General features: G+C 44.4%; 1 protein-coding gene across 2 annotated transcripts in view; it reads left to right on the top strand.

Moving 5' to 3' along the window:
• Window positions 1-782: 782 nt before the first annotated feature.
• Window positions 783-5353, top strand: part of LOC116395857 (uncharacterized protein C21orf62 homolog) — a 6799-nt gene continuing 2228 nt past the window's right edge. Inside the window, exons 1-2 of one of the 2 annotated variants that reach the window (XM_031870032.1) lie at window positions 783-865; window positions 978-1098. The gene's annotated coding sequence lies outside the window, so the exon portion shown is untranslated. Of the gene's footprint in view, window positions 866-977; window positions 1099-3344; window positions 3530-5353 lie in introns of those variants that run through there. The other variant, XM_031870034.1, reaches the window with a different exon arrangement.

Genomic DNA, 5353 nt, shown 5'->3' with positions numbered 1-5353 from the left:
AACTAAAGATCTGATTGGTTGAACACTATGACAATCAACAATATCGTCTCCATTCACTTAAACTGCACATGGATTCACTTGTGAGTCTGCAGGCCTCTGCCTCTGTTCTTACCTAGAGACACAGAGGTGAGATCTGATTGGATAAAAGCTCTACTTAAAACAAGCTGCACTGGAAGCAGAGCAACTGAGGAAGACAGTAGCTGTGCAATGAGAACATAAGATAATGGAGAAAATATTTATATGAATTATAATACATGTAGTGTATTTAAGAACAATTATTAAATTATAAAATAGATATAGCTTCTGATTCTGTTTAGGCCAGCAGAGAAGGCCTTGCAGGCCCTGACGGCCCACCACTGATTACACTCGACACTTTTACACTACACTTACATCTCACTTGTATATAGTCCTGTTATCTGTTCGTTTGTGCACTTTATTTTATTTTATATTTCACTTTATATTATATTCCACTTTATTCTATATTTTATTTTATTTTATATTTTCTGTAAATTCAATATGTTTCTACTTTGCACTGTTGATTGTTGTTGATTGTTGTTAAATGTTTTGCACCTCCCGTCATGTCAAATTCCTTGTATGTTCAACATACCGTGGCAATAAACGGTTCTGATTCTGATTCTGATTCTGAGTGCTGTGTCAACAGCAATCACTGGTGATAATAATTTAGGCCACCAGATGGCAGGAGACACAGCCATACGGGGAAAAACTGCTGCCCTGGAAAATGAGAGGCGGGTCCCAGAATAGGAAGAGAGTGGGATTGAGGAGTAAGAGAGTGAGAAGAAAGATGACAAGAAAGCAGAGAAAATTGCGTGTTTGAGTCGTCATGCTGTCACATCTGAAGCTAAATGTATCTATCAAGTCATTCTGAAAGTAGAAGTTATCTCTGTGTTTCTCTCCCTCCCCTCTTCTCTCTCTCTCCCTCCATCCTGGTAATCTCTCCCTCTCTCTTCTGTTCTTAGACAGATAGGTTTTCCTGTCAACCTGCAGACAGATGTGGGAGCTGCAGCTGCTCTAAACGGAGCTGGATAGGTCAGCCTGGAGCCAAACGGCAGCAGCATGCCACCTTAAGCAGCTGTCCACGTAAGTATGCTCCACTCACATGTCACTGTTGCTTCCACAGACCACATGTGCTGCTGATGGCTCACCGTTGCATGCTGTAAAAGATGTTTGTGCTTTGAAGTTCAATCTATGTTTAGTGACCCAAAACTGACTTTCAATGGCAGCTATACATTATTGGGAAATGAATGTAACCTGACCTCGCTCAAATTGCAACAAGCTATTTTATTTGTTTCGTAACCCTAAAGGTATCCTCTGACATTCAAAGAGTGAATAATCTGAAGGGAAAACCCTGAGAACCAGGACATTCAACATGGCCACCACCTGCCCAAGTGACAATAATTACTTCATATTTGAAAGGGTTACAATCACAGATGGGCAGTATTTATGTTGCTTGCATTTGAAGTATAATTTCGACAGGGTCACACCATGGCCAAAGAGGCACGTGTGGAAGGATTATATGTTGGAGATTTTTAAAAATGTGACAAATGTCATGAACTTTTTTTTTTCATCCAGAACAGATTTTGGAAACAAAATCCACTGAATTTGTTTTTTTGTTGCAGTTTGTGTGAGGTTGACCCACATGTTATGTAAAACGCTCGGACTAAACTGGAAACATATGGCCAACATTTTACCATTTACCCCTTTCCGGTTTGTGCTGTTTTTTGGAAAAATGGAAATGTGTTACTGCATACGAAAATATAAAGTAATGGAAGATATTAATACAGACCAATGACTCAATAGTGTGACCTGTTATAACAAAGCGTGCATGCGTAAACAGTGACTCTGACAGTTGGAGTGCACTCTGGCACAAACTGGGCTGTTGATGAACTCAGAGTGCTGCTGGAATATACCGTTGGGTTATTAAGAGCACCACACTACTCTGCACTCTGTCTGAGGAGAGAGCAGCAGAGCAAGCAAGGACAGTGAATGTGTGACAGCTACTTGTTTGCCATACTGTTGAGGGTGTGTTCATATATCCAATCTGACGATCTAAATAAACAAACTGAACTAAAAGCGCTGTTGTTCAAAGAAATAGAGCATTTATGTCTCTATGAATTAACAAACGGGTGAGATTAAATGGATGTAAGGAAAACAGTCCCATCGTATGTAGATCACAAAATAACATCTCTTGTTAGAGCTTGCTGCCAGTGAGGATGACGTTGATGATGAGACATGAGACTACAATATGCTCAGGAGTTAATAACAATGCTGCCTAGTTAGCTTAGCTAAAAACCTTCATGAATAGTGTGGCAGAAATGTTTAATACGTTTTCAGGCAAGAAAGTAACCATTTAGACATGTGCTCAGTTTATCCAAATAATGCTCGACTGGAAATCTTTCAGAGCGAACCCACCAGCAGGAGGCCTTCAGACAGCTGTCGCTGGAGCAAACAGTCAGTGCACACAGTCTGCTGGTAGAATCCTACTTTACTGTAGAAGGCAGGACGCAGTGCATACTGAATAAGTATGTAGGATGAAGTATGCAGTATGCAGTATGCAGCAGTATGTAGTATGCAGTACGGTAGTATGCGATTTCGAACACAGCCAGACTGCTCAGAGTATTGTCTGCCGCTCTGAGGGTCTGGTGCTCTGAGGGTCTGGTGCTCTGAGGGTCTGGTGCTATGAGGGTCTGGTGCTCTGAGGGTCTGCCGCTCTGAGGGTCTGGTGCTCTGAGGGTCTGGTGCTATGAGGGTCTGGTGCTATGAGGGTCTGGTGCTATGAGGGTCTTGTGCTATGAGGGTCTGCCGCTCTGAGGGTCTGGTGCTATGAGGGTCTTGTGCTCTGAGGGTCTGCCGCTCTGAGGGTCTGGTGCTCTGAGGGTCTGGTGCTATGAGGGTCTGCCGCTCTGAGGGTCTGGTGCTCTGAGGGTCTGGTCTGTGAGCATCTCTGGCTGTGAACTGGCCTGGCAATGTCACAGTGATGACAAGACTCCAGGAAGTCACTGCTCAACAAGGAATAGTTCCAGCAAGTAACGCAGTCTAAAACCACATTGTTGTCTTCACATTTCTTTTGAACAAATGAGTTACAACATGACTAACTAACTAACTAACTGTACATAGTGGGCTTTGGAGATGCTGTATATACAGTATTTTTGGATTTTGAAATGAGCCTGGCTAACTCTTTCCCCCCATTTTCAGTCTTCATGCTAAGCTAAGCTAATGAACTGAATACAAAAGGTGTATCGCTCAAAATGTTTTAATGGTTTCAGTTGGAACCAATAGGCTTGAGTCTGAGTGCCACAGACAGAGTAGGGAAGCATTGAGAAATGGACTCATCATTAGATGTTTTATAGACTGTTAACATGGAATTTATTCCAATTTGGTTTGTATTTCAAATCAATTAAATTCAAAATGTAAATGTGTCATTCGTAGTGCTCTGCAGAGTCTGATGGCCGCGTGTGGAGCTACAGCTGCTGAGGGAGGTGGATGGCTGACGTAGAGGAAGAGAGGGACTGTAAGTGAGGGGTGTAGAGAGAGGAAGGGAGGATTAGGGTGGGTGCCTGCGGTGGAGCATGATGTCAGAGGAATGTGTTGAGCCTCTCCTTTAACAAGCTGGAGCCGTGTGGAGCGCCGGCCACCTCCCGCTCTTTCTCACACACAGTCACTTTACCCGCTTTAACTCTCGCTCTACACACTCTTTCACAAACACACAGGATCAGAATCAGAAAGGCTTTGACAGCATGACTCTAACTGTTTCATTCAACTTCAATGTGGAACATGTCTATGATGTAGACTAACGGATTTAGATTGACATTAAAATGTGAAATCAAGATGTAATATCAGATTCACATCCTCATTTAGGTGGAATGTGTTCTCACTGGTGGATTCTCCTCTTTGTTCAGCCCTCCCTCCCAGCATCCGTTCCTGCAGCTGGAGCTTGTTTCAGGGATTACAGAGATGGAGACGGAGGAAAGGAAAGCAAAAGAGAAAACAAGGGGAGAGAGAGGAGAGACTGGATGAGAGAGCGAGGACAGACAAATGGAAAAAGAGAGAAAGTGACTTATATAATGTGCTGGTGAGCCAGACGCTAGGAACAGCTGGAAAGATGATGACACATATTATCCGTGAGGTAAGACAGTGGAGGGTGGAGAGGACAGGCTGTGTGTGGAGGGAGCTGCTTCTATAAACCAACCACAGTGAAGTAAAGTGTATTTATAGCAGCACTGCCATGATACCAGAAATGAGACTTTAATGTCTCATTGAAGAGTAACCCCTTAACATCAACTCCCCCCCCCCACCCCATCTAATTATAACTGCATCCGCATGCCTAAATAATAACTAATTAAAGGGAGATAGTCATCAATTATGCCTCAATAGCAATTCAATCACCATGTTTTGAGCACATTAATCACGACTTAGTGAATAAATCATGTCTATTCCTCGTCGATACGGTTGACGAGAGGGATTAAACACAGAGACGTGATGTTAGCTGCTGCTTTAATAGGGAAGCTGGTCGTGACCGTTGGGCAGGCCTTCTGTTCTTGGAGGGTCTGGCAGCAGAGAGGTCTGAGATGGGATGAGATGGGATGTCACAGCAGTTGGCAAACAGCGGTGGGGTGTGGCCTGACAGCGCTGACCGTCATGCAGGTGCTGGGGGTCATGGCGGCTGCCCATCCGGTGGTGCTGCTGAGGCTGCTGCAGAAGAGATACGGGGAAAGCATGTGAAGATGAAGACCGACAACTGCATCATGGTGGCCTTTAACAACAGGCAAGGCGGAGGTCGGTCTGAGGCCCTCTTTAGGAGAGAGTTATGCAGAAGCAGTTGCATGGCATCCTAGTAGCCCCAGGTTGCTTGCTGTTCGGCGCCCTGCAGAAAGGACTCAGGTAATTGCAGCCCAGCCCTGGACCATGCCCCTCTGTCTCAGGAAGCTGATGTGATAGCCGAGTTGTCCACTCTGGGCCGTCCTCTCTGGGCCTGGCTCCTGATATGGACAGGCTGAGGAGGACTGGACTCTTTGTACAGGTTGTGCAGACCATCCAGTGGCCAGAATCCATCATGCCTGTTAAAGGGCAAAGTGGTCAGGGTTCCAACTCTGGTGCGAGGAAAGGAGGCTAGGTCCCTTGTTCTGTGCAGTTGGATCTAGTCTCTGCTAAAGTGTATGCAGAAGCCGGCACAGACGACGAGTTGCAGTACTATTATTTTTAAAAGTTACTTCGTTTATTTTTTGTCTTGTTTTTAGCACAAAAAGGTTGTCAACCATTTCTTTGCGATATGCGAATATAATGACTTAAAATGTGAAAGAAAGAAGAGAGAGAGAGAGACAGAGAGAGAGAGAGA

Source organism: Anarrhichthys ocellatus, unplaced genomic scaffold (genome assembly GCF_004355925.1).
Source record: "Anarrhichthys ocellatus isolate YVR2014 unplaced genomic scaffold, GSC_Weel_1.0 scaffold50, whole genome shotgun sequence".
Lineage (NCBI taxonomy): Eukaryota > Metazoa > Chordata > Actinopteri > Perciformes > Anarhichadidae > Anarrhichthys > Anarrhichthys ocellatus.
Note: the sequence above shows the minus strand (reverse complement) of the source record. Positions and strands in the feature narration are given on the sequence as shown.